Source organism: Mycteria americana, chromosome 6, assembly GCF_035582795.1.
Source record: "Mycteria americana isolate JAX WOST 10 ecotype Jacksonville Zoo and Gardens chromosome 6, USCA_MyAme_1.0, whole genome shotgun sequence".
Lineage (NCBI taxonomy): Eukaryota > Metazoa > Chordata > Aves > Ciconiiformes > Ciconiidae > Mycteria > Mycteria americana.
The window spans coordinates 4,304,276-4,319,109 of NC_134370.1; the positions used below are offsets into that span (position 1 = coordinate 4,304,276).

The following is a 14,834-nucleotide window of genomic DNA, read 5'->3' on the forward strand; positions in this document are numbered from 1 at the left end:
TACTGGAGGAGTTTAAGCTCCTTCAAGGTTGGGCAGCAGCTGAATGGAAGTTTTAAAAGCTGCAATCTGAAGTTAAAAACCTATCCTTCCAGGCCCCCCGCCGAACCTACCGTGTATCTTCTTTCCTAGCATCTAATTACGAAGGTTATTTCACACTTGATGAATGTTCGATCGCGATCCAAATACTTTGAAGAGCAATCCACGTGCCTGAGGATTGCCCCCTACTAAACTTGAAGACGTTTGCTTCAGAGCTTTCTCCTTTACAACCTGTAATTTAATTGCTCCAGTAATGAAATAATTATTTGTCTTTGGCCTCAACGTATGTCACTTACTTTGTTTATATCAACATTATTTATTAGAAGCAATTACTGTTTTCCTGTCCCGCGCCCCCATGCATTGCATATGTAATGTTTAACAAAGCAAATTGGCTAAAGCAGAGAGCGATGGTGGTTGTGGTTTAAAAAAATCGCAGCTGAAACGCCACGGGCAAGTCCTTGCTTGGTGCAAATTGCTGTTATTCGTTACGGCCCAAGTTCCGTGTGCTGAGGAGCTGCCTGTGATATTTTGACAGTTAGCAGTTCTGCTAATGATGGAAATCCAAGAAATCCCGATAATACGGAGACTGTGATTTTCATGGTGAGGTTTGCTGCATGCAGGCAGGGTTTTCTCTTCGGAGGGGCTTTTGCCCAAGGGAAGAGTGCAGAATAAGATGCGCCTTCCAGCTGAACGCTGCTAAATTTGGCTCAAATCTACTTGGAGGCGCCTGACGCTACCCCCTGTCATGCAGGGCCTGGGTATCACGGGGTGACGGCGGCTGTGGCCATCGTGGCACCGACACCACGGGGGATCCCGGTGAGCTGCGGCTACGCGAGGCTTCAGCTTCGGCGGGACAGAGGTGGCAGCTCCCGGCAGCAGGTGCTCGGCAGACAAATGATGGACGTGGTGTAAACATCCAGCGAGGGTCCAAAACGTCTTTATAAGAATCAAGATCTTCAGGCTTTTCAGTATGTAATTTCGCCCACAAAAACTGAGGCACACTTATTAATTTTGACGGACAATTGATCTGGTTCAAGGGTTTTATTTGACTAGAAAAGGAATGTGCTTTTTCACAGGCTGATTGAGAAGCGCAGGATATATATAATGCAGAAGGCTCGATGATTATACAACAAAAAGATGGGATCACCACCTGCCCACATTCTTGTGATAAGCAGATGAAGAACGTCTGTCAAAACATTAATTCCCAAATCTATGGGGGTAATGCGGAATACAAATACAAATAAATGCACGTTGGAGTGCGCTCTCGTTATCTCGCATTCAGCCGAACGCCCCGGCGTGATTATACGATAGTCACATCAAATTGGGTGCTCGGCGGGGATGGATGTGTCAGCCCCTCCGTCTTTTAAGATGTCAACAGCGCGGGCTCAGCACGCCTGGTGGCCTTTATTCCCCGGCCTCACAACATCAATTTCAAGCCCTACGCGCGGCGTGCGGGGCGAGGAGGGCTATGATATCATAATTGCACAGTCGAGCAAGAGGGACGCGGCCAGGGATGACGGCCATGCAAAAGAGGCGCGGGGTGCAGGCCGGACTTCGCACCGCATCGGCGGGGCTGCCCCCCGGTACCGGGGGGGTCCCCCCCCGCCTGGCGCCGGCGGCCGGGCCGGGCCGGGCCCGCGGAGGGCGCGGAAGCCCCGCGGGCGCGCTGGGCGCGGGTGGCCGAACAAAGGCGGCCGCCGGCCCTGCCCGTGTGTCGTGGGCCCCCCCCCCACCCCGGGCCGCCGCCGAGCGCAACAGGCGCCGCGCCCCGCGGAGCCCCTTCCCCGCCCCGCGGAGCCCCCGCCCCGCCCCGCGGAGCCCCCTCCTTCCCCGCCGGTGCGCCCGGGGCGGCCCGGTGTGTGCCCCCCCCCCCCCCCGCTGCCCCCCCGCCCCTTCCTCGCTGCGTCTGTTTGTACTTTAGCTGATCCACTAATCCCCCGAGAGAGCCTATTTGTAGTGAAGAGTATCTATAGGGGGCGAGGCTGGTCCATGTGGGTTTGTGTCATTGGTTTGCAAGGAGAGACCCCGCCTATTGCCCAAAAAAAAAAAAAAAAAAAAAAAAGAAAAAAAAAAAGAAAAAGAGAAAAAAAAAAAAAGGCAGTGAGAGCCCCTACCTCTCCCTCCGCTCACCCAGCGCGGCGAGGGGGAGCGTCCGCTCCGCCCAGCGCCGCCCGGGCACTTTCCCCCTTTTCTGGCTTAAAAAACAAAAAGAAAAAAAAAAAGAAAAAAAAAAAAGAGAAGGGGGGGGGGGGAAAGAGCCAGCGACCCTCCCCCCCAAGTTGCAATTAGCATCTCCCGCTGCTGCTGGGTGCCGCGGCGGGGCTCCGCTGCCCCCGTCCGCTCCCGGCGCGGCGGCGGGCGGAGCAGGAGAGCGGAGGGGGGGGGGGGGGGGGGAGGATTAAGTTTTTTTTTTTGTGCGGTGTGCGAGCGGGTGGCGTTTTTAAGGTGGATCTCCGGCAGCCAGAGCCCGGCGGTGGATGCGGGAAGGGATGCGGCGCTGAAGCGCGGTGCGGGGCTGCCGGCGGCCGGGCCGAGCCGAGCCGAGCCGCGGCGGCCGGGAGCAGGTAAGGGGGCGGCGGCGGCGGCGGCGTCCGGGCGCTGTCGCCTGGGCTGCGCTACGGGGAGAGGAGGACAAGGGAAGGCGAGGACATCTTTGCTTTGCACGTCCCCGGGCGAGCCCGCCATGGGGATGGAGGAGGCAAAGGGGGAGGGGGAGCGGGGAAGGGTGTGATGGTGGTGGGAGGCGGCCGCGCAAGTTGCGCGGTCGGCGGGCGGGCGCGGAGCGGCGGGGTGAAGTGGGAAATCTTTTGTTGTGCCGGGCCCCGCATTGTTTACTTAGTGCCGAGGGCCGCCGACAACATCTGCCGGTGGATTAACGGGGCGGCGGCAGGAAAGTTTGGGCAAGGGGAACCCCGCTGCGCGGCCGCCAGCTCCGCGTCCCCCGGCCGCCGCGTCCGCGGCGGCCGGGGGACGCGGAGCAGGCGGCCGCGTTCCTCTGTTTTGTTGTTTGTTGGGTTTTTTTTTTTTTTTGGGGGGGGGGGGTGTTTAGTTGTGTTTTTTTAAAATTAATTTTTAATTTATTTCGAAAAAAAAATTTTTATTTTTTCCCTAAATTTTTTTTTTTTTTTTTAAATGACGATTTTATTTTGGCTGAATAACCGCGCTCGCCCCTCAGTCACTTAGCAACTCTCCGCGGAGGTGCGCGCTGCCGGTTGTCCGCAGGGCAGGGCGGTACGCGGGCCGCGCCTCGCTCCTTCCTGCCGGAGCCGCGCTCCCCCCCCCCCCCCCCCCAATGCTAAATTTCCCCAATATTTCTACTATTATTTCCCATCCCCCGACTTGGAAATAAATGTTAACCCTTCCCCCGGTGTCACTGGCAAGCAAAATCGGAGGAGGTGCGCGGATTGACGCTGTTTTTTCACCAAAAAATGAAGACCCCCCCCCCCCCAACTTGCTGGACTTGCTGAGGGGAAAGAGCAGCCTTTTGTCCTGCCGAGGGACGTGCCCCTGAGGTAAATCCTGGCTGGGGCTTAGCCCCTGGTACTTTGCCGGGTCCCATGGCTCTGCCTGGCTGTGCTAGGGAGGAGGAAAGTGGGAGATGGAGATCTCAAAGTAGTAGAAGTAATTTCTTCTTTCAGCTACACTTCTCCGCTGCCTTTGAATTGGCCTGCGATGAATGTACGTAGCTCTAATTGAAGTACTTTAATCATTCACACTTGATTAAGTATAGCGTGACCGGAGGAGAGGAATACACACGGCTCCCTAGAACGTGAGGGATGGTATGACATTTTAATCCTGTGTTTTAAAAAACATTAGCGAAGCAGGAAAAACGCTAGCCGGTGACGGTTAGGTATAATGGACCGTTGTTTTCATACAGATGGTGGCTTACCGACGGGACTGCAATTGCAGTTATTGCAGATTTTTGAGGGGGGGGCACATACTTTTCAGTTTGTTTGAGCAGAGTGAAGAAAATAATGATAGACGAGATGCCTGGTGACAAAATGCTTTTGTTCCTGTTTCCATCAGTGCATAAGGGCGCCGACCTGCTTTAGCATTCTTTAAAGGTCTCTTTACCAAGGAAAATTGAAGACGGTCTCATTATAGGAGAGTGTGTTCGGAATACTATGAGGTATTTATGAATTCAAAGGTGATGGTTGAATCGCAGACATTTCAATTACGCATCCTGTAGTAAAAAAAAAAAAAAAAAAAAAAAAAAAAGAAATTATTTGTGGCGATGTGTTCTGTAATCTGTTATTACCATAAAGCTGATTTGTGCTCGAGCTCCGGAGCTGGCCGAGGGAATGGGTTCGTCCACGGGGCTCGACTCTTAAACAAAGATTTGTATTCTTCGCCTCGCAAAACTTTCTGCTGCAGGGGCAGCCTGAAGTTCCCATAAAAGCGATTGTTTGGGAAACGTCAGCTATCGTCAAGTATTTTTCTGGAAAATCTGGCGTTGTGAATGCAGGACGGTATTTTTAGAAAGGAGCTTTTTATTTTTGGACGCGTTTGGGAAACCCACCTGTTAGTCATTAGCGGGGAGCGGGGACAGAGGTTTGCTTTCATCATTAGCAAACCCGGGCGCGTCTGGGGGCTGCGGGCGGTTACTCGCTTGATCAGACTCTTCCAGTTGTGGACAATCAAAGTCTCTTTCCCTTTAAAAGTCGTAACCGAGTATTTCTAAAACTCAGTAGAAATGAAGATAGTTTAATCAGAGCGGTGAGCCACTCCTGTGTTTGGAAATGCGGATCGCAGGAGCATTCTTCCCCTCGAATTTCAGACTGAGATGCTTCCTCGGACCAGAGTTTTTATTGCGTACAAATCGTAGATGATGTTGTCTTGCAGTCAGCTTCCCCTGGTTTTAAGGTAGTTTTCTTCCCAGCCCAGCCCGTTTGGGATCCCCGAGGTTTGGGCGGACGGGGCGGCTGCGGAGCGCGATGCCCCGCAGAGCTGCAGCCCCACGGCGCTGGCTGCTGACAGCTCCCGCTTCTCCCCACCCGCTTTTCCAGGGCAAAGCTGTGCCCTTTTCCACTCGTGCTTTTCCCAGATGGAAAATGTTCAAAGGAATTTCCCCCTAGCAGAAACTGTAGCACAGACTGTCATCTCTAATGCTGTCATTTCAGTACAGAGACCTGTCACTGGGGTCCAGTGATGATATTCCTCATATCAGGAAAAACATCAGCCTCAGAGCATGAGGTCCCAGGCATGAGTTGGAAGTAGCGTACTGAAACCTTTGGCCAGGAAAGTCAATTTATCCATCAGGCTGGCTGCAGTTCAAATAAAACTTCTTCAGTTCAGCTGACTCCGGTAAGAATACGTACTTCAATGAAAAAACCCCTGAACTTGGGTTTGCCCAGCCTTTTGGAAAAGGTAGGTTAATTTTCCCTGGTTTTTGGTGCTGTTTACTAGCTAGGGAATTGAAAGTGGCTTCGTGTTTAAGCGGAAGAAATGGAAAAGCTTCTCTAAACACAGCACTGACAATTTGCAAGTGTTTTGTTAAAATCTGGTGGCTGATGCTGTCTCGTAAAATCTGATAGGTGTCATATTTACTCCTCACATAAGATCTAGCAAGTATTCTGTTCTTTGCTTGATATTCTAGCTGTAGTAAGTTAAAGAAGTGGAGAATGGAGCTGCTGGTGAGGAGCTCTTCAAACTGGGGTGATTACACCCTAGAAATTCGGGATTTTTCAGAGTACAGGGGCCCCTTGCCCCCAGCAGTTTCCCTGCCCTTCAGCTCTGTTTGCAGCTCCCCCCCCAATAAAATCACCTTTTTCTGTGTTTGGTTATTCCGCAGAGCTTGAGACCAGCACCCTGAGCCAGTCTCCTAGCTCTTGAGGTTTGGATACAACAGAGAGTAAGGAAATGTGATATGGATCTTAGTAATTTTTATACTTGTTCTCCTGCTCCAATAGGAATTACAATTTTGTCGTAAGAAGGATAAAGCCCTGAAATACCTTTTATTTCCTCTGCACAGCCCACTTAACTCTTAAAATGAAAATTATTCTTGCGCTAAGGACATTTAGATTCTAGGCTGTGACAGGAGGAATGGCATCAGGGCTCACAGGCGAATAAGGACCGTGCGGGGGGAGTGCAGGCTGGTTGTTGGGGTCCCCTCTTGCAGGGAACGCTGAAACTTTGGAGGGGAGGTTTTGGCAAGTCACCGCTGGTTTCGCTCTCGGCTGGGACAACGCAAACATTTTAGCCAGGAATTGGTGTTTTCTCCACCGCCGTACGTGATGCTGAAAGACGCGATTCCAAAATGCGCTTTGTCACGCCCACGTGCGCCTGGGCCAGCTCTCGTCCTTCTCCCATGTTCCCGTGGTGCGTTTCTTTCTTCCTTCTCCTGTGCCAGAGGAAATAAAATAAAGGTAAGTTTTAGGTGAAAGGATGAAAAATGCCGTGACCGTCCTTTGCCCCAGCGAGGGCATGGAGACCAAACCTTCTCGTTATGCCATGCGTATCTTCTCCTTCTGCTCAGCCCCATCGTGGTGAGGAGACCGGGATCTGTGGCATTTAACTACCAGGAAGGCACCAGATGACATTTTCTGTGAAGTCAGCAGGAGTTTTGGGTAACAGAGCACAGAAGAATCAGTTGTTATTTATTTAGTTCTACAATGACCAATGATGCTTTATAAGTGTGCACTCCCCTTTCTTGCACCCTGAGCCCTGATGATTTCTTAAGAGCCAGGAATTGTTTTCACAGGAATAAACATCTGGAGTTTTTAAATTATCTTTTGTTTCTCCTCTCTGAGGTGGTAATGCTGGCGGGATGTCATGTTCGGGAAACGCGATGGTGAGATTGCAAAAAAAAAAAGATTAAGGCTTCTTGTTCGGAAAAGAGGTACTGGACTGTTGAGGAACAGAAATCCCGTTTTGTCACATTTCTCTTCAAGGCAAGAGGGGCCTGAGTCCGAATTTGCTCCAGTCTCACCTAGATTTGACGCCCTCCTTGAACTTTCTGTGTTGAGACGGCGAGATAATCCCTGCTGCGCGGGCTTTGGGGTTCGCTTTGGTCGGTTGCCTTTGTTGTACTTGGTCTGGTGAGGGGGGAGCATGGTGGCGATGCACGGGAAGATCTTGGTGGTCCTGCTGGCAAAGTTGGTGGTGTTGTTTTGCTCCGTAATGATTTGTTAGCACCTGGGTTATATTACTTGTAACTTCCATGGGATTATTAAAAAGAAATACAGCTGGAATAGTTGGAGGGGAAGAATGTGGTGGAACCAGAGTGCCCCGATGGAGAGGTTTGCATCTGCACGTCTTGAAGGTCAGTGCTGGGGAGTCGGAGTTTGCTTTGGCCGGTCTGAGGTCTGCAATTACGTGTCCTGCGTGAGGAGGAGTGTGGTGAGGAGCAGCGCCGGTGTTTTCCCCCAGACACCAAAGCTGTGGTGCCACAGAGGATGCCTCGTAGCGGTGCACGTGTGCCTGCCTCCGTTCCCGTTAGTGTCGCGTTTTGGGGTGTTTCACGTACGTGTCGTCCGGGGAAGGGTGCGTCTAGCTCCTGGGGCGTGGGCGTGCGGCCGCTGTCAGACCCCTGTGGCAGGCGCGGGGAGGGCTCGGCATCGTTAGCGCCGACTTTGATGGACTCATCATCCCCTCACGGAGGTCATCAGTGCTGCTGCGTGGCGGGGGTGCCAACTTCTGGGATTTTTATGAGGTTTTTAGCCCATCCTGGAATTCCAGCCAGGAGAGGAGCCCGCGCTGGGGGGATGCCCGAGGCTCGTCTCTGCTCGGTGGTTGTGCTGGGGGAGGACAACCCCCGGGATGCCGTCACCTTTCAGGGTCCCCCTGGTCCACAGCTGACGAGAGCTGTGTGCGCTTGCATCACACAGTTATTTTGGATAATTCAGCCTTGTTTTTCAAATACATGGACTTCTGGGTGGATCAAGGCAGGCATCTTGATAGGCATCCATAAAGTCCCATCTGTTCTGGGACTTTACTGTAAAATGCAAATAAAACCCAAGTTACTTGAATACATCAGCAGTAGATTTTAATTATTAATGACTTGCTCCTCCAACCTTATCTGGCAGTAATTTCGTGTATCCTTTAAGCCAACAAAAACCTGTGGTCCTGCTGAAAGTAACTGCCCTGCTTACTTCTGGGCTTCTGCCCATCCCTCCCACCAGAAGTAGGTTTTATATGGTTAAAGCAACCTGCTTGGTGGTTGGATTTTGGGCTCTGCTTTGCCCTTGTCCTCTCCCTAATCCTCACCAGCAGTCGGAGCAGCGTGAGCTTAGGAAGGACCTTTGCCACCACGGTGGCCAGATCAAGCTTGACCAAATCACACCCTTCTTCGGACCCAGGTGTAGAAAGCGCAGGGTGCCTTGGTTATGAGCTTTTTGCGGAGATGCCGGTCGGAACCTCGCTGAATTGATTTTTCACACGAGGACCGCCGCAGTTGCTCCCGCGTACGTTAACTTGTGTAGTGTTGTCAAACACTCAGCCACTATTTCTTTGCGACAACGCATACCAATTATTACTTAAATAGACCCCTGAAGCACAGCGTGGAGGGAGAATGTGTGGATTAGAGACATAATATTTACAAGGAGCCAAGTCCTTAATGAGACCAGGAATAATGCAGATGGATTCTCAGTTGCTAAATATAACAGATATGTAATGGATGCTGCCTATCATTTTTGTTAGCGACCCGTTCACTTTGGAAAAAGAGTAGCTTCTGTGCTGAGGAGGCTGGCACAAAACTGTAGGATACTCCACAACTAGGCTGGCTTTTGGTTGTTATTGTAATAACTATAATATATAGCTCTGCAAGGTATAGGCGATCCTGGCTGGGACTCTGTTTTAGCCCCTTTGAGATGCTGCTGGGCTTTGGGAAGGGCGATGGATGTATGAGGAGTGCAGGATGGGCCCCGAAAGAGGCAGGAGGAGACGGACATCCATTGGTTTCCGCGCAGCTGATGCACTGACGGAGCCGATAGCATCGTTGTTAGGGCAGAAAACAGACAAAACTGACAATTAATCACACGGCTGGCTCCTGCGCAGACGGTGGGTGTCACGCCGTGGGGTGTGATGAGCTCCGCAGGTCCTCAGCCTGCCTTTATGGATATTCCGGTTTATATTTAGGGCAAGCCGCCGCCACACGGTCCTTCCCTTCTCGATCAGCGATTCCCTTTTGGCCCCGTTTGTGCCTGCCGGTGTGAGCGGGGAGCAGCGCTGTCATCGAGGGGATCCCCTGGCTTTCCTGCATCTTTTCTGCATCCCAAGCGTGGGGGCTTCCCTCCACATACGTACCTGGCTAAGGCTTCCCCAAGGTGTGAGGTCTCCGTGGCCGCCTTATTCCTCTCTGGGTGACGCACTAGGAATGCTTTGGGCATGAGGAGCTCGTAGTTTCTGTTCCAGATAAAGCTTTTAATTAAAAATTGGCCTTCTGCAGGCCCCTTTGAATAACTGCATCTTGGCTTTCCTCGTCAACTCTCCTCCTTGCTTTTATCAGCGTACTCTGTAGTTTTACGACAGTATATGTGCGTGGGGGGAAATGTCCTTTATTTGTGTTAGCTGGAGGGAAAACCCTGTAAATTCCTCTTTAAAAACGTGCAAGGCCAAATATGAGAGATAATAATGGTACCTGTAGAGCTGTCCTAAAGTGTCGACTTTTGTATTATTTTTATGCTGAAAACCAGGTTCTGCATGAGAGGGGATGTTGGAAGAAATCAGCAATTTAAGCAAAGTAATTAGGCTAAATACTAGAAGTTAGACTTAAAAGTTGAGAGACTTGAGCTTTGCTGTGATTAGTTGTGGATGAAATTAATTTCCATTCAATATATGGAAAAAAAACCCCTTTTCATCAGTTTTCATGATCTTGCAGTTATCTGAAGTTTCATGATCCCGCAGCACAAGCTTGTGGAGGTTTTACATTTGCCGCTTGTCTGAGCTAGTACCTCTTTTCATACAAAAATGGTACGGTGCAACATTCCAGCCCAGAATTAGGGTATCCAGAAGTTTAGTACTGGAATACCTATGCTAACTTCAACTTCTGCCCTTTGCTAATAACAACAGCGTTTCCCAGCTGAAATATCTATTCTACCTATTTCCGTTCCTAGAAGGAAACAGGATTTTTTTATATGCTGTAATATTATTCCTAGGTAAAGTGCCAGGATGACATATTTTTCTCATCCGCAATGTTTGAAGAGCAGAAAGCATATATCTGTATCTCCGTATCTGGACAACAAAAGTTGTGAGTATTAGAAAGAAGCAGCATAGACAGATTTGGGGAGACAAAGTGCAATTTTAGTTTTGTCTAGCCAAAAGTTTGACATATTTCTTGAATTTGTGCTTTCTTGGAGGTGGCCCAACTTCACTAAATACTAGTTCCAGCCTTGCTTGGAGCATGAAATCTCACTCTCGTTTAGCCCCAGGCAGTGAGGTTGCGGCCAATGATTTTTGTTGCGGTTGTTTCTGAACAAATTTTAGTCGAATGATGTATCAGAAGGAAGAATCTGGCCAAGTGGGTCTCCGCTTGCCTGCTCACCGTCAGCCATCGCCCTTCCAGCCGGTGCTCCGGGCTGTTTGAGGTGCTGGATGCCGAAATGGGGTGCACAGCTCTTACGATACGGTCAACGTTGCACATCCGAGGGCCCGAGAGGGGAATTGGTAGCAGAGAATAGAAATCGGAGCTTGAGGAAAGAAGCAAAGGGATGCAGAGAGAAGCTGTGGCCGGTAGTGATGAGAACAGCAAACAGTTTCTGAAAAATGTTAGAAATAAAACTAGGTTACTAGGTGAAGTCAATAGAAAAGACAAAAATATTACACTTTTTTTGGGGGAAAAGTAATGATATGTTTAGACCCTGTTATGATTGTGGTAGAAGTGAATGTTAAACAGCAAGTGCTTTAGCCAGGCTTCTGTACATCAGTCCTGGTGTCTCTCATTGAAGGGGTTTACAAGAGTGAACTGAGCCAGTAACGCGTATTTTTTTACCAAGTCTTCAAATACTGGAGAATTCCCCGCAAACCGTAGCAATGCTGATGTTGTAGTAGTATAGGAAAGCAGTAAACGGGCCAGGCTGAGTAACACAGACCCGTCAGCTTAACGCGAGTCCTGCGAACGATTCAAGGGGTGGGGGACTTGTTTAACGAAGGAGAGAAGGACGGCCATGCACTCCATCTCCATCAGCACGAGTTTGGGGGCAGCGCATTCTGTAGAACTAACTTTGCTTTTTTCGTTTAAAGAGCTCGTCGATGGGATTGATAAAGGTAGCTGTGGGGATTTTTATTTACTTAACATTCAGCAAGAAATGCAGCTTGGTACAGCACCGCTGTTTTGGCTGGGGATGTGCAAAAGAGTGACTGGCTGAGATCCAGCAGAGTGTCAGTTCTCAAAATACAGTTGTAAAATCAGAAATAATTTCCAAACGTCTATTTCTAGCAACCTCTCTGAGCACTCGTTTCTGTCCTTATGCCGCTTAACGTGTTTGTGAGCAACCCGCGATAAGGCGGAGAGTCACCGTTGCTAGAGCCCGAAATGTCACTGAGATTGGGAGAGTGGTAAATAATGAAAAGGAGTGACCGCTGTTAAAAGCAATTTGTATTGCTTGGAAACAAGCAGGTAATATTTCTCAGATGGCCAACTGTAAATTTCTCTATCTAAGAGCAAACAACACAGGCCATACCTCCAGGATGCTGTCTGGAGAAATCATGTCTTTATAGAGGAGCGAGGAGTCGGGAGCGAGCGCCGCTAACACAATATTACGGCCAAAGGTCTTGTGTGCTCCTTGCCTGCGCTGGCAGGTGGCTGCCGGGCTGGAGGAGGGACGTGGCACCCGCCGCGTCCCTGGCGCCTGTCCGGGAGGGTCTGCGGAGGGCTGCGGGAGCGCCGGAGGAGCTGGGAAGGGTCCAGGACCTCCGCCCGCTTGACTTACCCGGGAGCGTGGTGGAAGGTGAATTGGTTAAGGCAATTAGCCTTGTCGTGGGGAAAAAAAATTGAATAATAAAGAGCGGTTGGGTCTAGCAGGCAGAGTTTTAACGGGAGCTGATAGCTGGAAGATGAAGCCAGGGAAAAGCTGGAGTTGAGGTCCACTGCTGATGGTGCGAGAGGCTGCTGAAGGTGCTGGCGGTTTCTCCACCTTTGGAAACGCCGAATTCAGGGGTGTGTGTTTGTTGGAATGGACGATGCTCAAGCAGGGATTAATGTGGGTAAGTTAGTGTGCAGTGTGTTGGGCTGGAAAATCCCAGTGGTCTCTTCTGACCTCAAAATCCATGAAAGCCCATCATTTAAATGAGAGCGTCCAGATATTTGCAGATCCCAAGCACCAGCGTTGCAGATTTTCTTTAAGAGGATGACTTGCAGAGAGAAGACCTCTATCTGAAGGTGGAGTAGATCGCAGGTTCTTAATTTCCCACCATTTCTCTAAAAAATTCCTTGTCTCCATCACAGGGATGAGTTACCTCCAGTGTCAACACCAGGTACTTAGCAGTAGGTAAGAAGTTAGCAGGGGCCATGTTAGCCTGTATTATGGCTAATGCCTGGCTCAGATGTGAGTTAGTTTAGGTGCAGGAAGGAAATGAGGGAGGATTACTTCTTTTGGTAGTCATGTGCTTTATCTAGTTGTGCAGAATTTATTCAAACTCTGAGTCAGCTCTTGGTGGCCACAGGACATCAGAAATAACTCCAGCCCTGGTGGGAAACTTCTGAGCAGAAGAATACGGGCGGGAGTGCGAACTGATCAAAACAGGTCAAACCCAGATTTAAAAATTAATTATACGTTGCTTGTGCCGTGGTTGGAACAAAAACAACGCGTTTGTCTGCAAATTTATTTCTATTTTGAAGCGGGAGTGTACAGCTGGATGTTTGCAGACTTACTCCGCTTTTAGGTGAGTTTTCAGATCGTTCTGTCCATCTCATCCATCATTCACGGATGAGGTTTGTGGGATCACCGGGCTGTGGTCCGTGTTGTGCTTGAGTACGCAGGAGCTGTCGTGGCAGGAACGTTGTTTCAGATCCCCTGTGTATAATCTGCTGGGCATACGCGGGCTTTTTAGGTCTAGAAGTTGAATATGTTAAAAGCCTAGTTGCAAAGAAAACAGGGAGCGCAGGAAAACGTTAGGCAGTGCTGGCAAATTTTAATGGTTTATTTGGCCACTCGAGGTATCCGTGTGCTGGCTGACCTCAGGGAGCAAAACTGGAGCAAAACAGGGATTTGTTGGTGCAATTAAAAGCAGGATAGTAAGACGGGCTCACATGGTAACACAGCTTGGGCTAATGCTGTGAATTAAGGACATTTAGATGTTTGGCTTTGTATGATTTAGCTTAAACAAACAAACATCGCATTAATCTCATTACTCGAGCCAAATAAACCTTTAAGGCACTTAAAACATGCCGATATTAGTTAGCTGTCAGACCGGCAAGACCCATTTCCAGAGAGCGCGTCGACTCCTGCGCGTAACGTTACTCGCACGTGTAAATGCTCGCAGAACGGGGAGTTGCTCCGGGGCTGGGTGTGAATTTAGTGGGAACTGCGGATGCAATGGGAGTTTAGTGGGAATTGCCTGGCTGGGGAGAGCGGGGGGCACAAAGGGCGAGAGGTTTTTTGCTGCTGAGTACCGAGCACTGGTCACTGCGTTGGCACTAGGCATCCATGTCTCTGCATTGCTTCTTTATCCTTCCGCTGTAAAAGATGCGACTGCAAAGATCCTTGTGGGGAACGTAATAAAAACCCCTAAAGTTGTCATTAAAAGCGATGTATTCCTATGTACCATGTCCTTACATCGCTCTGGTAGTGTAATGGATGTGACAAACCTAAGCCTGGAGAGGTTGGTGATTTTTTTTTTTTTTTGGTGTCCTGTGCATTGCGCTTTCTTTAGAGGAAAACGTAAGAATTTTATTAACTTCGATGTGTTAGGCTAGCCCAGGAATTTTCTGTTGTCTTTCAATTATATTTGTTTGGGCTTTGGTTAGGCAGAAAAATGACTGAATGATGTGTCATGTTTATAAAATCAAGAGTACCTAGCTATTTTCATACAGATCTCTTAATAGAGATTAAACACAAAATAAAGCAGAATGCATCAACAGTGATATTCCCATAAGCAATATTGTAACTTGTATGCAGTGTAATTATATTTTGTACACTTGCCAATTAAGCAGTTACGCTTTAGAGAAAAATTACTTTCAAGAGATGGAAGAAAAGTATTGCAGTAAATCAAATAAAATATACATGTGTTACAGGGTTTTGTGTATGCAGCTAAAATTTTAAATGTTCCTGCTGTGTTCAGGTAGCGGTATACGTAACCATGCTCTGTGTCCTGTAGCTTTTTGGGGACTGGAAAAGAGCAGATAGGAAAAAGAAAAGGTGTAAAAAAATATGTTGCTTCCTGGGATAGCTGGATGCCACGCGAAGCTGAGATGCTCGGGCAGTCCCGCTCTCCGTCCTCGCTCCTGCTGAGCTCCTGCCCGGTCGCCCTGCCCTGCTCGCTGCCCCGCGGTAGGAGAAGGTGTGGGGTCCAGCCGGGCAGGCGCCTGGGGGTTCCAGCCCCCCAGGTCGGGTCCGTGCACCCCTAAAGCCCGGGGCAGCCGCTCGGCAGTCCCCCCTGCCTCCCTGGTATGTCTTGTCTTTCCCTGTTTCGTTGGCTGGTGCCTTGGAAAAGGGCACTTGGAAAAGTGTGTGTCGGGCTCGGGCTGGTTTTCTGCTGTTTGCAAACGTTTTTTTTGCTCTTGCCGTTCTCGGGGCAGTCGTCTTTTCACCCCACGCCCCCTGCGGTTGCCCACCGCACGATGGCGTGGGACCACGCTGAACCTTGTTTGGCATTGAAAACCCGCAAACTAACCCTCTCCCAACAATTCATGACTTTCTTTT

General features: G+C 49.7%; 1 protein-coding gene across 2 annotated transcripts in view; it reads left to right on the top strand.

Moving 5' to 3' along the window:
- The first annotated feature begins 2,271 nt into the window (after positions 1 to 2,271).
- Positions 2,272 to 14,834, top strand: part of CTBP2 (C-terminal binding protein 2) — a 145,792-nt gene continuing 133,229 nt past the window's right edge. The window contains exon 1 of one of the 2 annotated variants that reach the window (XM_075504364.1): positions 2,272 to 2,600. The gene's annotated coding sequence lies outside the window, so the exon portion shown is untranslated. The remainder of the gene's footprint in view (positions 2,601 to 14,834) is intronic. The other variant, XM_075504363.1, reaches the window with a different exon arrangement.